Consider the following 19,415-nt stretch of genomic DNA (forward strand, 5'->3'; position numbering starts at 1 on the left):
GATGAGAAGTAACAGAGAATCTCTGCATTATTGTCTAACAGCTTGCTAAACGAAAAGAGACCCAGACACAGCTTGTGCCTGCTGTTGTCTTCAACTCTATGAAGTCGTTGCGTACACCACCGAGGGACAGTGGGATAAGTTGACTCAACTGTCTGTTGATACTTCTGGAAAAGAGTTTGAATTCTGCAGATACAGTGCAAGTCAATGCTATCAGTGCACAAACTCCAAATCCCGGAGGAGCATTAGGGCACTGCTGTTATGAACAGCTTGACGAGAGCATCACTGGCCAGCAAAAAGTGCTGGAGAGCACTATGCTGTTCCGACTGGACAAGAGCAATTTTCCCGTTGCTAAGCAAAGGCCCACTGGTCATTCCCTCCAGTTTAGAGACCCCACAAGCACTGCATTCATATACAGGCACCCCATAACAAGGAGAACTTGTGATGACAAACAGCAGAAAGAGTTTGTTTTGATTAAAAGGGGCAGTGAAAAACCATCACACTCTTCAGCAGCTCCAAGTTTTGATTGTTTGCTTTTTACATTTTCCTTCAATTTTGCATTCCATTCCCTTTAGCGCTAAGACTTTACATATGAATTAAATTAAACAGCCAGAAATAAGTATGAATGTAGGCATCATTCAGGTTAAGCATGACACTGAGGTGTCTCTTTCTTATGATTTTAAGCATATATAAATGTAAATATATACTTATTATTCTTACAGAGTTAAATACTTTTTCTGTATCTAAACCAACAAACAAAAACAGAAACTTAGATGGTAGCAAATCATTTTGACCCCACAGAACGTGCACGTCTTAGTATGATGTCTTGATTCTTCCCAGTTCTCACAACAATATGACATATATGATTTTATACTGGTTTCCCAACAGTGGGAATTGGTGGAATTCAGCAAAACAACAAAGTCAAAACACTCACATATATAAAATAGTAAAGTAAGAAGAGTTGTTGAACTATCATCTTCAAAAAACCTTTCTGTAATTAGATATGGTATACAAAAATTTCCAGGGCACTGACAGAAATACCCAAAGGAAGGAAAGAACTGTACAGATCAGACCAGATCAGCCACAGTACAGACAGATAAGTGGCTTCTTCCCTTTGCCCATCAGTGCACCGGACTAAATTGGGAAGACTTGTACTGTTTAGCAATGGTACTGCAGTATATGGAAGTCAGGATAAGCACATCAAACTCATTTTGAGTCAAAGTAAGTAAAATTTATTCACAACTCAGATGTCCAGAGTTGGAATACCCAGCATATTGTTCAAACCTTCTCTGAGGACTATAAAGCAAAATCAGAAAATACTTAAGGGTTTTCTAAATGGAAATAAACATATGGGAAGTAATTAGTGAAAAAGGTTTAAAGAGACTCTGTAAAAAGGATGCAGGGTATGTCACCATCCTTCAGAGAGAGGCATCTTAAAGCAAAAAAGTATTCTTAAGAAGAACTGCACATAATTATTATAAGACAGAAAAGGAAAACAAACAAATCCACTAGCTGCATTTCTAGTAGGGGACCTTAGAAAGAGAAGACATACAGTGTGATTATTCTCATGTGATTATCCTTCATGTTTCCATTATTGAATAAAAATGAAGGACCATTAAAAATCTATGTCTTTGGATAGCTTTAGTTAGAAGTAATGAACAAGTAGGGAACCTTAAGGATGGTATTCCTAGGAGACTACTGAGTTGTCTGTACTGTTTAACTTGCTATCACTGATGTACACTCCAAATGAACTGCAAGAATTGGCTTCCTTAATCAGATGGATATTCATACAGTACAAGCTGATTACTATTTATCCACCTTTCACTGCCTTGGCTAAAAAGTATTTTACTTATAACTTTTTATTCGTATTTACATGGCACTTCAAAAAAGCACTTCTAGTTCAATGCAGTATTAGCAAATTTTTTAGCAATAGAGTTACTTGTAGTTCTCCCTTGCTTAAATAAAAGGTTGCAGTTTGTGTTTCTCTAGTTTACACATTCCTCTTGAGTTCTGAAATTCAAAATTATATTACCAACATGCAAAACCAGTTAGTTTCCATTAAGAACTCAAGAAGGTTGAAATTAGCATCCCAATATGACCATAATTTAATGTCCTGAAATATTCTGGTTTTCTGCCCCTAAACGGTCTGAGCAATTAAAAAATTCCAAATCTCATCACTAGTATAAACTCTTTTACTCAAGGTCTTTCTTATAGGCATGATCTCTGCATTTCAGAGACTGAGGTCACACAGAAGAGTCTGGAGAGATAAGCAGGCTGTGACAACAGTCACTGCTAAGGCTCAGGATAGGCCAAGCTACTGCAAGAGCATAGCCCCTCAGCAGCCATCAGTGGCAGGATCAAAAACCCACATGCCATCGAAGACAAAGGAGAGACAGGGGAGTATGTACCAAACTCCATCTCACCTACAGGTACTCAGCTCAACTGACCTCTAAATGACCACTAAGATGTACCTCTCACCAATGAGAAAGTTTGAATTATACATAGCTGGTTTTGGAGTCCTTCTTTAGCACAACAACAGGTTGTATTTTTAAATACGTGAAATTACCTTTATACCATAAACTTTAATGTGTCTAAATTGATACAGACATTCTCTTCTAATGTTATCAACTAACAACCCTTTGCCTTTAAAGACTTCCCAATGGTAAGCAGGTTTGGGTATAAGCACTTATATGTCAGTGCTCTCTTTTAAAACATCAGTCTTCTACTACTTACTTAATTTCACATTTGCACAAGTCTGCTCTTGAAACACCATCAGCACTACTCAACAGCTAAACCTGCTAACAGCTGGACAGGACTTGCAGCTGACACACCAGGCTATGAAACAGTGGTGACAGTTTCACAGCACAATTATCATCTTTGAATTTCACTTCAAATAATTAACTTAAAGTTAAAAAAAATGCAAATGCCGACCAGCATTCAATACATATATTACTTTAAAATATGCAGTAATATACAGAATTGCCTAGCTTACAGATTGTCATGTATTTTATTTGTATCTCTTCCATTCAATACATTACCAATACGATTCCCATTTTTTTTTCTGTAAGTAGAAAGAAAGAAACATCACTCCAGGAAGCATTAGTTCTTTAAGAGGTGCTGTCCATATATCACATTACATGCCACGCATTCCTGTCCTATAACCCAAGTGAGCATAAGTCTAGCCTAATGTGACTACTAGGGAAACAGCATGAAAGCCCAAAAAGTATCATGACAAACCATTTCAGAGTTTTGCCAATATAATGCCAAAGTCTTAAAGGCCTCTCCAGTACCAAGAAAATGCTGCCATATAGTTATCACTAAATTTACCCAGATTTGGTCTTTTCTGGGATACAAAAGTACCGAATGTTTTCAAAATCCAAGCTGCAGGTGGGCATGGTCAGACACAGCATTCCAAAAAGTGTGGCCACAGTGATGTGAGGATGGTTAATTACACAATCACAGACTATTCTGAGTTGGAAGGGATCCACAAGGATCATCGAGTCCAACTCTTAAGTCAATAGCCCACATAGGGGATTGAACCCATGACCTTGGCGTTATTACAACCAAGTTTTAACCAACTGAGCTAATCTCAGGATATGCAAATAAATACAGAACACAGCCAAGAACACGTGTAAAAGGAATCCTGGAATAAGGCACTGTGACATGGCAGGGAATGTGGAAGACAAGGGATGAGAAAGGTAAAAATAAGTGACAAAGCAGCCCTCTGTGCTGGAAAGCACTGGGGTGGAGCTCTGGGCTGGAGAAAAGTACTGGATTATGGAATGGGAACAGCAGAAAATAATTTACCACAGAGTTCATCATCCCTGAGCACAGCTGACCTTGTCTGGAGGCTGGGACATTGCCACTGCCTCCTTCCTATTGCCTTTGGCCATGGGAAGTAGAGTGACCCTTGGCTATGGGCTTTATTAGGGTAGCCTATTCCAAAGAAGCCTAATCATTTCCTCTTCACACACCGTCTGTTCCTAGTAACTCACTAAGACATGTCTGTTAAGATGAAGGTGAATTATCCTTCCAGTGTGTAAAGTGGAGGGGGCAACAAGAGCACTGGAGAGGGCAAGTGATATGACAAGGGGGGAATGGCTTTAAACTGAAAGAAGGCAGGTTTAGACCAGATACCAGGAAATGCTTTGCTCTGAGGGCATTGAGGCACTGGCACAGGTTGCCCAGAGAAGCTGTGGCTGCCCCATTCCTGGAAGTATTCAAGGCCAGAAGGGATGGTGTTTTGAGTCACCTAGTCTAGTAGAAACTGTCTCTGCCCATGGCAGGAGGGTTGGAACTGGATGATCTTTAAGGTCCCTTCCAACCCAAACCATTCTGTGATTTCAAGATAATATTGACAAAGATTCAGGCACTGTTCACCAATGCACCAGTGCTCTGCCATTAAGTAGTATTTTGTGAAGGCAGAAAGGTGTCAAATACCATAGCCTGTTTGAGGTACACCTTAGGACATCACTGCAGCTTAATCAGTACTCCAAATGCCCATCCCATCAGACTCAAAGATTGCCTTTGAGGTCCACTCAGGTCAAACAGGCCATGCAAACTGGAGCTGAAAACATTAACATCTGAGCAGTTAATACACAAATCAGTTGTGAGTTTCTCTCTAGACTACCTGAGTCCTAGTGCTGCTGTGAAGATTATGGAAAGAGGTTTCCAGAAAGGATCATGCAGAGAAATAAAGAAGCAGGGTGGAGCCAGGAGCCGCTACCTCTCACAGGAGCAAGTTACTGCAGATTAGCTGAACACGGTAACTTGCTCCTGTGCGAGGCAGCAGCTCCTGCGCTTGCTCTGTTGCAAGACTGGTGGCACATTGTGCAGGAACACAGACTAAGACTTGCAGCTCTAGCCAACAGCACAGAGGTCAGATAGGCTTGCAAAGCAGGGAGTATGAAGTGAAAAATCCAGTGTGTGCAGTAGAAGGGCTGAAAAGAGATAAGTGAATGGCTTTGGAAGGGTGGAATGTGCCAAAGGAAAACGATGACCAATGGACAGGCATATGGGCTTGAGGTGTCTGGTTTCTCAGGAGGAAAGCTGTCCTGCAACAGGCAGTGGAAGGCACAAAGGGCTGCCTACAGCACTGCTTCAGTTACTCACTATCCCTGTGAAACAGAACATGTAACTTCTTCCTTATATTTCAACAAGAACACTCACAAAATCCCAGAACAGATGACAATTTATCAAATAATACCTTGCAGTACTTTATTAGGCAACCCTAATTTTTAACTTGACATACATCAAGTTCATCACTCCACATGAGTCGTTCAATGCTTCTGGTTTTACTCTTGACAGTTGTGTTTCTTTCACTAGGTCTTGCAACCACCAAAGCACCTGATTCTAGAGGAGTCTGTTTTTAAGAGCTCGGTAAGTGCTGCAGCCTGACACCAAAACTTTGCTAGAGATAATAAAACTTCACTGTTACATCCTATAATCACAAAGGTATTTGAGGGCATGCAAAACTGCAGAAGCTTGCAAAACAGCTTGGTGGCTGAGCATATCTGTCTCTGCTTGAAATGACAGTGTAGATGGAGTTGACTACTTTCTGCAAGGGATAAGGGGCAGCTTCTGCTGTGGTCTGTTCTCATACCTGAATAAACGCTCTCCAGATCAGACAGGTCTTTTTCTGCTTTATATGAACAGTGGACTGATACGTGAAAAATCCTTGGTGTCTGCCTGGAAGGGATCTCGCACTAGCAGATATTATTAAACAGAAATACCAATTCACCGATGGGACAAAGGGATTAAGATACATGGACTACTTCCACTTTAGAGTCAGAAGCAGAAATAGCAGCTACAATGGTGCTGGGAACTGATCTAACAGCGTTATCTTTCATATGCTGTGGGCAGATTTGCAATCTTCACAAAGGTTGCTGGTGAAAAGATTTCAATCCTGAGAAGACATGTCTCAAGAGTAGAAGAGCTGTGAAGCAAAATAAAAATAATCCTGATACTCAGTGGGGCTACTGACCCTCGTGCATATCTGCATCTTTATTGCTAGGGACACCTGAGCATACACATTAGTGGCTGATTAAGTCCAGAAATGGAACACACACCATTTTAAGTATAAATAGGAAAGTCAGGATCAAATTTTAGGAAAATCTCTGTAACCGCACTCACAATCTAAAGTGCCACATTTAAAATAGCTTTATAATAGGGATTAATATTAGTTTTGGTATGAATGTTTTTATGTTTCATTTTAAAATATACCTTTTGTGTGATAAGCATATACAAATACTTCTACTGACACACTGTGTGCTTTTAACTATCTCTAAAACTCACTCCAGATGCATTTGCACATTTCAGCCAGAAATGACTGTCAGAAGTCATGAACAACAGCCCTGAGAACAGAAGCAACACCTTTCTAAGTTCAATAATGGTATTTTCAGACACTACTTGAATCTTCTTCATGGATAGCTTTGAAGATAAAGGTAACTTCCATACATAGTTTTATAAATTTTGTCTTCAATCTTGCAAAGAAATTATCCCAATATGTCATTATTGCACATGATGACACAAGCATAAATAAAGCACTATGACATAGCAGAAAGGACACCAAATTCACATGATGCAGTCAATGTCCTCTTAAGAATAAAATAAGTATTCTGGATTTATCCTCTGGTCACTTAAACTGGGAGGAAAAACTGTGCACTGTGCTGCAATATCACAACCACAGAAAGTGAAGCAGCTTTTTAAACAGTTTCTTGAACCATCACTTGAATTTCACTACAGTGACATTCCAATTATATTTTGCTTCTTGCTTATGATAATCATTCCCCATTGGTTTAAAATTCTAATTATGTATTTTCTAGGAATATGAAAACAAGAAGAAAATCAGAAAAGCATAAATAGAGAATTATAAAAACTATGTTAGGGTCAAAAGAATTAACTTATTACATTCAGTGTTTTCAAGATCATTATTTATTTCATTAATTTAATTCACTGACTACTCTCAGAGTAAAGTAGTGAAAACACTAGGTTTCATGAAATATAAAAGTATATAAAAGGATCCAACAACTTCCAGAAAAGGCTAAAAGCAGTGCTTGTGAATTTAAACTGGCCTGCATATATGGTCTTTAAACCACATGTATTTCATTTTGTTCTAGAAGTATAAAGAGTGAAAGAGAACTTGACAGTTCACAAAACCAGCAGTGACCCCTGCATGCAGCAAACTGACAGTGGCAACACAGGGGCTTCACAGACAAGACACAAGAGCTGGCTCCTGTTTTTCACACTGCATTTATCAAACCACTTTTTCAGGCTACAAAAATATTCTAACAAAATTTCTTACTCATCAGTCAAGCAACAAAGCTTTTTCCATGGATAAATATTAGCTATTCTAGTATAATTATGACAGTAAAGAGTAAGCAAATAGACTGTATGTCTGATTTAGGACATTGTTCCTCAAATAAGAGCACAAACTGAAGAAGGTTATGAGGGAACTGGAAGACATATTATGCATAGCTATTTAGTGGTAAAGATTCAAAAAAAAACCCTGGGGTTTAACATGAGGGAAGAAATTTAGGAAAGCAATACACTGAAGTCAAAAAAGAGTCTGTAAACTGTTTTATAATTCTAAAGTCATCTCTGCCATAAACAAGCCCACAGAAATGTAAGCAAACACCCTTCATTACATGAATTCTGAATTTGCAGAATTTATTCCATGAATTCTGAATTGCATGTCAAGTTAATGGTGATGACAATTAACATAAAAGTTTATTGTAAGTAATATTCACAGGGAAAAATGCAGTGGATTGCACAATTTAACTTGAATTTAACACCCTCAGCCTTCCCATAAGAGTACTCCAATGTGTGTGCCATTAGTCATATTAATAAGCATGGAGCTCTCAAACACGTGCGACTCAGGCAAAATTATCAATGTCATGTGCTAATTGCCCTTCGAGCTCCTATGTGTGATACACGAAAGGCTTCACTGAACTACCTCACTCCCTACAGTAAATCACTACCTGTCATTGACTATTGACAATGGGAATGGAGGCACTAACTGATCCCTGAAAAACATAGTTCCACTGAGTAACATCACCATTGTTATTCACCAAATCAAATAAAAACTACATGTAGAGGGCTTGAAACTGCAAACTGAAGTGACCTTGTATTTGAGGTAATGGTCTATGAGGGATTCTAGACCATCAAAAAGAATAAACTGACCAAGATCAAGGTTTACTTTGGATTAGTAGGGTTTGTGTTATTTTTTTTTAAAGTGTTTGGATGTTGTGGGTTTTAGGTTTTGTTGGATAGGGTTTGGTTGTTTGTACATGAACACTTTCCTAGAGACAGCAAGACTTTTTCAAGACACATTCTTGCACTTTATATATACAACCATAGACATTTCCAAAAAGCACTTCTGTTTGTTTGCTACATTTATGTCTAGCACTGATAATATTTTAATGTTTGTCCAAAGCCTTTTGGCTTTGCCTTTGCCTTACAGGCTAATCACATAAAGCAGCATTTTGACTACATTTACATATAACCCATCCATAAAAAATAGAAAGAAAAAGCAAGTAGAAACAAAAAGTACCTATTAAATAATCATGCCCATTCCTCCACCAATGTAATATTACTCCCTGTAGTATAATGAGCAATTTGGCCAGGCTGGTCATAAATTATCTGGAAAATGAGGCTGCGTGCCTTTTCCTTTGGGAGACTATTACATAGTTCAAGAGATTTCACTATTAGAATCTATTTCTAATAGTAAACACCAATTTTTCCTTCTGAATACCATCCCTTTCATCTCACTGAAATATGGGGCAGGAGTTAGGAACTATTCCAAATTTGCTGAAAGATCTGCCTGACATAGGGTGTGCTGCAATTCTGCCCAGATTTATCCATGTGCCACAAATCAAGAGCACTCACACAGCTCTGCAGTGGACTCACTAGAGCACTGTAAATCCACATTCGAAGTCTAAGACCCCATAGGGTCCTTTCACCATAGCCATCTTTTAAAATATAGTATAGCTGACACCACATTACTAGAAAATTCAACTACCAGAATTAGGTGGAGAATGGACACCAGAACGCAAAGTTTTGCATCATGAGACTTCAATAAAATAAGAAGTCTCATTACATGTATTTAAGGTCAAAACAAAGACATTTTCAGTGTCTCAGGAGTTACTTAAGAAAAACAGATTTCTAACAACTAGTAAGATTTAGAAAAAATAAATAATGACAAAAAAATCTCAAGCATATCCGAGTAGAAACTGGTAAAAAATCACTCTGTAGATTCACTTGATCACGTGGAAATGCAGGAAGCAAATAAGAAAGACACTGAGACTGCTGAAAAGGTAGTGGATTTTTTTGCACCCACTCTAAAAATCAGGCATCTAGTCAGGAACACGGGGTCTTTTCGTTATCAAAATGAAATGCCTGCAGAAACCAAGGTATTGAAAGAAAAGTTCTAGGATATATTGATAATTAAGGTGAAATAAATCACCAAACCCTGATGTAACATATCTAAGATTTCTGACATTTCTTAACATAGAGGGTCTAAATTGCTATTAAAACATAAACCAAGTCGATCTTTAATACCCAAATTTGGTAATTTTGGCAAAGTTCTCAGTCCTACCCTTTAGCACAGCATTTTTCAGCATGCCTGCCTTGGCCACACAGGCAGTGCTACTTAGGAGGTTGCACATCCACATCACTCACACTGTGGCTGCATCTGCCTCTTTTGATCATTTTAATGAAAGAGCGCTTAAAAAGTATTGGGGGACAGGAGGGGCACCACACTGACATAATCGACTCAGACTGCCAAAAGGCTTCTGTTATAGTCCTCTTCCACAGCAATTTATTAAAAAAACCCATAAAACTGGGCAGTAAGTACTTTTATATGGAAGACACTACTTACTGTTATGGATCAAACCCTGATTAAGAGACTTGGACAGGCAGAATAAATGGTCAGTTTTCACCTTGGCAAAGGCTGAGTGACTACTCAATTTATGTAAGAGACTGTTTAATATATTTATTAGTAATCAGAAAAAGTCATGAACACAGGAAGTCTGCTGATGAAGCAAGTTATGGAGCAATGGCTGGCAACTTTAGGTAGATTACAAAGTTTATCACTTTGAAAGGAAGTTGATATCATAATTAGAATTATTCATACAACCTCAGCACTACTTTTCTCTGCAGTGAAAGGTATGTGCTCTTTTGTGTATGAATGAGGGAAGGGCATTACACCATTTAATGAAGGAATGTATCAAGTGTGTATGAGTCTGGCAACTAAAATTTTGTTGTTTCCTAATATTTAAGGCTTGAATTCAAAGCTCACAGAACTTTCTTTCCACATGAGGTTTTGTCATTCCTTTCTCCTCGGTATTTCTAGTTAAAAAACCAAAACAAAATAAAACAAAGTAACAACAAAATCCCCACAAAAATCCAGTAATCAACAAAAAAACCCCAAAAAACAAACCCAACCCACAAAAAACCTCCAACCCCCCAAACTTCTGTCCCGCCAACTATTCTAAATTATCAGAGCTGAGCTGGAAATTCAAATACTCAGCAATTTTAACACAGGTTGTTACTACTGAAAAACCACAACAAAGAACTGGCAGGGAAGCCATGATGGGGTGATCTCATCTGGCTATAATTTCCCCCATTCTGGCCTCCATTTGTCAGCACAGATGCTCCAAATTTTCTGGTTTTCCCAGTGCCCTGCATGCCACACAAGTGGTGGCAAGACCTCAAGGGTACCCTGAGTAAATCAGTTGGTACCAGTATCCTTTTGACAACACAGCAAACCAAAAAGTGATCAAGTGATCTGTATCTAATATCTTGTAAAAAAAGAACAAGTAGTCATTGAATTACGCCAATTGAGCGAGAATTCAAATCAGATAAACAGTTAATCAAAAAACATGTAATTAGATTGGAGCTCATTGATGCTGCCCTGGTGTGCAAGAGAAACAAGGGATTGAACATTCAAGTGCATAATAAAAATACAAGACTAAAAATGTCCCCTTAAAACAGCAGAGAATATAAAACTCACTTGTCTACATGGATCAGAGATATAATCAGTATGAAAATTCCCATCTTCTTATGAAAGATCCTCCATGGGAAGCCATCACGAATGAGCAACCTTAGCCATATGTATGCACACTGCCAGACCACTCCAAATGATTTCTTTTGCTTCCTGTTTCTCCACACCACTTCAAGCATTTATTCAAAATAAATACTTTATTAATTAATCATGTACAACCAGAGAAATGATTGAATTACAGTCCACAAACCATTTAGGCATGGGTTCATGGGGGACTATGCAGATTGCAATCCCAAGGTGAAGCCTGTAATGAACAACGAATTGTGTGTCTGGAATTAGGATATGCACCCAGCTGCCACTCCATCCAGACACAAGTGCCACCAGCAGAATGCATGAACAGCCATCTGCTACAAACAAACCTACCACCCAAAATAAGGCAGGAAGGCTGTCAAGAGACTTCATGAACTCTACTGAATGCTTCACTCTCATTACTGAAACCTGTATGGATGGTGCCAGACTTAGCTTCTCTGTTCACTATAAAATTAAATCCCTCAGCATATTCATTATACAAACTTGTAAATGAAATTTCTTATACAGAAATTCCTCAGGTAGTAATAGACACAAAAGTAGTAGTATTCTGCATTCTGACATACTAAGAAATGCTGCTGAAGTACTTTACTGTCTGTGACGAAAGAACTATTATCTTGTAATACCAACTACCAGTGCTGTAACACCAATTATTGCACCTGTGATTTAGAAGGCATTTGCAGGAGTGCTGTCCTGTTTTTCTGGTGTGTCTCCCCCCACAAAAAAAAAAGTTTGTATCCTTACCCATAAGGCTCCTTTTGCTATAAGGGAAATCCCTGCTTTGCTGTCAGGGTGCTCTGCCTCACTTCAGAACTGCCATATCTCTGTTAGCAACCCCTTTCTCCATTTCTCTGTCTTTCCTTTATTTCTGACTTTAATTCTCAGTTGCCCTTTGGTTTTGTTTTGTACAGACTTTTTAAGCTGGCTACTTCACTCCAATAAATTCCCCCTTCTCCCTTCTTTTTTCTCTGACCTTTACCACCATTTATCCTAATTTCCAAATTTAGAGGGGAAGCATCCTTTTGTCAGAGCCGCCAGGAGGGGAGTGGGAATGCACTGGCATGATGGGAGATTGGACAGTGGTAAGAAATGGAAGGCAGACAGCATTAGGAACAAAAAAACCCCTTGAGATGCCTCTGCTCCACACACAGCGTTTACCTCACAGCAACAGCTCCCAGGTTGACAACTACTGTTCCAGTTTCTCCACACCAATATAAATCTGAGGCAGCTACTAAAATCACACAGGGCACTAGCCAGGCTCTGTCTCCCCAGGCACTTGGGAGTATGGTCACATCCAAGCTCACAAACACCCCAAGAAGTCCCAAGTGGCCAGACCCACTGTCCTGTGTGAGGGCTGAGGAATAAAACGAGGATGCATCACCATCTTAAGGAGCTGCTTCCACAAAACTTTTGGTCCAATGTAACTGTTTTGCAAGCTCCTTATATGCTATCAGTATTCTTCTTTTCCAATGCTAGCTTTTTAGACTTTATTTAAAAATAATTAATATATTTTGTCAGACACTCTGAAAGGTCAAACAAGCTGAGACGTGCGTAATGAGCAACTTGCAAAAATGTATCTTTCCTATAACCTGAGAGAAAAAAATAATTGAATTCTTCATAAAAAGTGCTGTATTATTATTAAGGAAGGAGAGCATCTTTTCATTTACTGACCCACATTATGAATTTTTATTAAGCAGAGCACACGTGAAAGAGCAATTATGATTAAATGCAAACCGCATAGGACAAGAAATTAGTTATTTCCAGACCCTGGCTGATAACTGCTACTGATTTAACTGGTGTCAGGATGAGCTGCTCAGTCTCTTCTTTCATCTCTTTCTGGGAAGATTTATGTAACGTAAATTATTAAGTTATTAATTAACAAATGTACAGTAAAGCAGGGGGTTTTTTTCCATCTTGCAATATGCCTCCAAGACATCATTTTTTACTACAAGCAATTTTGTCCTCTTGGACTGTAATTTATGCTTGCCAAAAAAAGCCTGCTTAAAAAATCTTAGTGCAACATGGTTCAGCACATTTTGCTTTTCCGAGTAGAAAATCCTCATGGAGGTTTTATAAGCTACCTGCATAGATAATAAGCCTTTAAACGTAATATAGCTAACTGCAATTAATTACAGGTATTACAGAAAAAAAATTTCACATTGTGCATTATAAAAACTGTGAACTTAATTCAGATATCATTTAAGGTCGGACAAAGTCTCTAAGAAAAAGTAGTATGTTTTCTTAGACTAAGTGATACAGCCAGAAAAAACAAGGACTGGAGCATGCAAGTTAATCTCAAGTATGAAAAAAGACTTTGATGTCTCAAAATTTGGATTTTTTTTTTATAAGATAAGCATAACAAAATAACATGAGCCATTGCCTTTTCCAATATACCCAGTCTTAGCTACATCTTCAGACCATCAAAGAGAAAAACTTGTCAATCGGCATAAAGAAATGCAATTTCAGCTATTTCATGGAAACTCTATGCATTTTAACCAGAACTTTAATCACTTTGGAGTAGCGACTGGAGTAGCAAATAAAAATAATCACCTTTACTGGGAAATCAACCCTGAAGACTCATATGCAAATATGAGTGAGAGAAGTAGCAAGGAGAATGAATAAAACTTGAGCAGGAACACAAAATTCAGTCTGGGAACAGTAACACAGAAATGAGAAGACACAGAAAAGAGATAAGGGCAAACTGGTAAAGCACATATTACCGTAACAGATGATGGGAAACCTACATTTTAACACATCCCTGCTGTCAAGTTTTATATCAGCTAGGAAACTCAACAGCTGAGTGTCTCATATCTTCTTTTACAACCTTGTTTCTTAAAAGAATTGCAGTTTAGGAGTGGTCAAAGTTACTCTGTTTACTCAAGTACTACAGATCTGTGCTCTGGGTCTACCTGTTCCAGCACAGCCTCTGAGATCAACTCTTTTTGGAGGAATTCAGTTTCTTTTGGACATTCCTCTGCTACATTTTACATGCACAGATTAGTGACATTGGGATTATATTAATACTTTCTGCAATTCTACTTTTTTTTTGTCTAAATATTTAATTCAAATTCAGAATATTGCTTTAATTTTTCACATCCGACACCTATACTGGAAGAAGACTTGTCCATGATTGATTCAAAATGCACAGAAAAAGAATTAACTCTAGGTTAACTTCATATGCACACACTTACCTTTCTGAAACAGTAAAAGAGTATCTATCAGAAAACAATTAACACAAATGCTGCAAAATCAAGTTTCAATTGTTCCTTCAGAGGAATCCTTTAACTGTTTAAAAATCAAATAGGCAATTCCTTTCTTGAAACTACTTTCAATACCACCTTGTTATTATAGCTGAGAAAATTTATTATCAGACAGCAAACAGGCATTTCACTCAGGTATAAATCACTCAAAGCTAAGACAGGATGTAATTATTGTATTTGACATTTGAAAACTAAGAGAAAGGAAAAGTGAATTGTTTTCCTTAGCACCAGAATACAAGAAGAAGGGTTTTTAGACAAGCTAGAGAATTCCTGATCATTAAGTTGTTATGAAGATGCCCAGGCTAAAGTAGTCTGAGGGAGAAAAGGGTGTGCAATCTTTTCCTTGAGAGCTTGTGGGTAAGAAATAATTTCGCAACTCTCAACTTCCTCAAGCTTGCAAGCACAGCACAAACAGATTTTCTGCAATTTTCCCAATATCCCAGCCAGTTCCGTAGATCCAAGGCAGTCTATTTTCACTGCAGCTGAGATGACAGTTATTCTCCTCACTATCCACTATCCTTTTTCCATTCATAGGTTTTTAATAAAACCCACCTCTGTCTAAGCTTATCTGTGATCTTGCTTATATAGAAAACTGGTTGATATCTACAGAAACTCAGGAGTTGTGCGGATCAAGGGTGTTTCTGTTGTTGGTTTTGTTTATGTACATCAAACTTCAGTAGAAAGCTGCCACAGCTATCAATAAATAAATTACACATTATCTAAAATGGGGGTAGAAGGGGAAGTTCTCCAGAATTAGGTTTCTTCCACCCCACTTCTTCCTGTAACTCACCATTCCCACTGCTAATATAATTTCATAACTTTCATATTTCTGCCTTTTCAGGTCCCCTAGTAAAAAAAAACCCCAAACAAACCTGTCAGCTTCTCTTTTTACAGAGTTGCTGGTTTAGAACTTCAGAAACCCATTTGATTTAAAAATATTTGTGATTCTGGAGCTATTATATCAGAGGAATTAACTTTGAATAACTATCAAATTTGTGCCCTTTTCTCTTATTCATCTCAGTTTTTCTGTCAGAAACATCTTTTATACACTTTGCCTTGCAAGAATTCGTATGAATTCAAATTCAGTGAATCAAAGGAATAATTCAAGTTGAGCAATAATAGAGATACATCTTCTGCATTAAACAAGAGTATGTAACTAGAGCATCTTTATATTATCCATTTCTGGATTGTTTAAAAATCTTTCGGTATGAAACTTTCCTTTTGAAAGTCATCAATTTCGTAACAGCTTTCAGCAACAAACACAAACATTTGGACCAAATGCTGTATAAAGTCCTTTGGGAAATGAATGATCTTCAGTCTATACAGCAGAAAGCAGCAGAATAGACAATGCTGTATTAGTTCTTCTCTGTAGTTGTTAGGGTTTGTACCTCTTCCTCAGGCTTATTCAGTAAACTGGTCAATTCTGTAAGTTTTTAAGTAATTGGTACAGGCCATGGCATGCTTTCAATGTGTAGGACCAATTTTTTTTACTCAAATGAAAATGATTTACAAGTGTTAAACACTGGACACTCCTCTTGCCGCAGTCTGGACATAGGCATGCCTTTCAATAATAGAGGCTCTACCAAACAACAAAAATTTGCCAGTCAAATAACATCGAAGAATCTTCACTTTATCTCTGAAAAAGGCAGGATATCATCTTCAGAAGACACAAGGAAAATTCCTCCATGCTGCATGTATCTGAATATTACAAAGAAACAACTGGCATACAATACATGAAAAAAAATTAATTGTGTAATAGCTTCCTCTGATTTTTAATATGAGAGAGGAAACTAAGGTAAACAACAGAGAAATTATCAGTGTGCAGAAGCCATTCATCATATCTTATTATAAATAAAAGAGAAAAATGACCAGTTTTGAATATCTCATTTTGGGGACATAATTCAAGTAACTGAAGCTTAATACTTCTGTTTTAACAAGCTGTATTTATGACTTGTCTTAACTGGAAGAAAGCACTTGCATGTTGTACCATTGTCTCTTCTAAAGCCAAAATATTATTCTAGTTTATCACGACACAGAATTCATCTTTGGAAACACAATTTTCTTAATACATAAGTAATGTGTGGAAATTTTTATCAGCTTAAGTATTGTGCAGAAACCAAGCACAAACATCCTGCTCAGTGAGACATAAGAGTCTTTTCTGCTTCTTTACTTGAATAAGAGCAGAATGAATGATCAACGGTGAGTCCTGAATCAGAACTGTGTACAGAACATTTTAACCCCCAATTAACAAGTCAGGAGTGTTATTGTTACATTAGTTGAGAAAAGTTAACCATGTACATAGCAAATTTCCAGTTCTGGAGGGGAAATAATAGTTCCGAGCCTTCATTAGGAGATACCCAATTCACTTGTGAGTCTATTTGTCTTGCTCTACTCCACAAATCCAGGGATCTCCTACAACGGAATATCTACTTTCAAGCAGAATTCTCTAACTCATGAGTAAAAGACTAAAAACCTGAGAATTTGAGATCTGATCCTTTAACATTCACCAGAATAGTGAAGTGCTTTTATAAACATCTGTGCAAATGATGGTTTTGATATGCGGACTTGAAAGGGGAAAAAATTAAATAATCGAATTCACTATCTTGTTTCACTCTCTTTATTCCAAGCTTCTCTATCCTATAATTAGAGATATACACATTATATTTCACTTATAATCCACTGATAAATATTTGCTCACAGTGCAATCTTTTAATACTTTGGGGAAAAAAAGGCTTTAAGTATGAAAATAGCCAAAGATTATAGGTTTGAAAATATTGAGTTGTCATAAGGGGGAAAAATGCCATCTGGTGGGTACAGCTGAGGACTGTCCTTTTCTTACTAACACAACATGCTGCCCTGAGAGAGTTTTCTCTTTGCTTCAGAATTCACTTTTCCCACCTTGAAAACTGATACACATACATGCGTTGCTTTTCAGGAGTATGTAAAAGCAAACTCATTAAAACTTTGTTAACAAAAGCTTCTGAGTGTCACACCTCTCAGAGGTTGGGCTGTCTAACAAGAGATTTGATGACTAGCATGGGAATAAAAATGCTTTCAATCTTTCAAGAGTGTTAGAATTTTCCCTAACCCCCACCTTCACCCCCCCAATACTTCAAAATGCTTTTGTATCTTCACATACATAAACTTTGCAGTTAGGTAATTAAAAAATTATTCAGCTTATATATACAAACCAGAGCAACACACTGCTATTCACTTCTCTATTAGTCATATACAACCCTTCTACCAATTATAAGCCAGTGATGGATCACTGGTTGATGGAGTATAGATGCAAAACCAGTTAGTTACCTAGTTTAAAACCATGAAACTAAGGCAATGAAAACCACATTAATAAAGCTGTAAGAGATATTTTCATGTAAAATATTAAACAGAAGTGGAGAATATCCAGTTAAGAAATATATTTGTATGAAAAGAGCTTAAAAATTAGAAATAGCAAACTCTGATTTATAAAATGGATAAATTAAGAAGTATGACAACAGGTGGATGGGGTTTCCATTTGTAAACATGAAGAAGAAAAGAGTTGTTTTGATTTATAACAGACAATGCATTTCTATTACAATTTTGGTTTTGATTTTAATTTTACAACATAAAATAGTAGCTGTCACCTGTGTGTATACAAATACATATGCATATAGGTATATACATTCATAAATAAAAAATTCTGAGTCATGTCATATGAAGCTGAACCAGCTTACAATCTTGGAAATCTGGTTTTCAGAGTTAAAATAAAGGCTTATTTCTCACATGCACAATATGTTAAAAATGAAGTCACTCCTGTGAATGTGCACATCTTCCTTGTGTTTAGGATAAAAGCCTTGAAGTTCACTTCAGAATAGAGCTCAGTAAAAAACCTTGTTTATGCTTCACACTCACTGTCATAAGACTGCTCCGTAAAAAGCAAGCAAGCATAAAGAGTATGAAATTTGGCCTTTTAAGATCCTCTGGCAGGATGACATGCTTACATCTGTTGTCGGATGGAAACAAAACTCTACTGAAAACTATTAAATGTTTTCTACAAATTCCAAGTCAAAGGGCAGTATGTACACAAGCTCCATACCCCATAGTTACTGTTCTTTTCCCTGTCATTTATGTAAGTAACAACATGGATGCTCCATTACCACTGACTCATCAGGCCTTGATTATGCAAACTGGTCTCTCACAGACAGATACATGCACCTGTAGCCTCAATGATTTTAACATGTTTTTACAACAGAATAAGCATCTTTTATCAGAAAAAAGCTGGGTGTTAGTTAAAAAGACAGCAAGTATGAATTACCAAGCCTATGGCAGATCTCAAGTCATTAAACAGATATCAAAAATCCAATTTATTTTCTCAAAATGCAAATGTCCCTTAAAATGCTACTTTTTAAAAACTCATCATATACATATATATATATATTTTAATCAACCATCACAACTTGAATCCCTATAAAACCCGAGACACTGGAATAATCATCCTGAAAAATAATTAAGTAGGTTTCTTTTCTAATGTCTCTGAAGTTGTAAGATAAGCACATGTACCAAGAATTTCTCTTCACTATCCAAGAGGGAAGGTGAAACTGCTGATAATCGCTCAGTATTTTAAAAGCCCACAGTTGCATGCATACCACATTGATAACACTGTCAGGGCAGAAATGCAAACCATCGGCATCAGGGTCATTTATTTTGTTGACACATTTTGCTGATTCCAAAGTACTCACGAATTCAGTAAGACACAAAAAGCTGGGCTTCTAATTCCTAAACCAATTTCAAAACATTCTGATGGTATCAAAGCAAACTGAATGGTACTCTTGGAACTATAACTGTAATGAATTATTTTTATCTTTAATATATTCACTGTTTAGTACTTATATCTATTCTTTTATGATTTGTGAGTTTGGTATTATCAGAAAAATAAGTAATAAAATGCTCAGAGTAAGACTGATGAAGAGTAGAAACATGTACAGTATCTTTGTCTATCCAGACTGTTTGCTCTACTCTACCACGGCGATAATTTCTTTTCCCTCTTAGTTTGCTTTATTCTTCTTTGAAATACACCACAGCATACCAGG

The 19,415-nt window shown here is 37.3% G+C and overlaps 1 protein-coding gene across 1 annotated transcript in view; it reads right to left on the reverse strand.

Annotated features, from left to right (window-relative positions):
* Positions 1-19,415, reverse strand: part of RNGTT (RNA guanylyltransferase and 5'-phosphatase) — a 186,833-nt gene that overhangs the window by 34,279 nt on the left and 133,139 nt on the right. The gene's annotated exons all lie outside the window — the stretch shown is intronic.

The sequence above is a fragment of the Pithys albifrons genome, chromosome 2, assembly GCF_047495875.1.
Source record: "Pithys albifrons albifrons isolate INPA30051 chromosome 2, PitAlb_v1, whole genome shotgun sequence".
Lineage (NCBI taxonomy): Eukaryota > Metazoa > Chordata > Aves > Passeriformes > Thamnophilidae > Pithys > Pithys albifrons.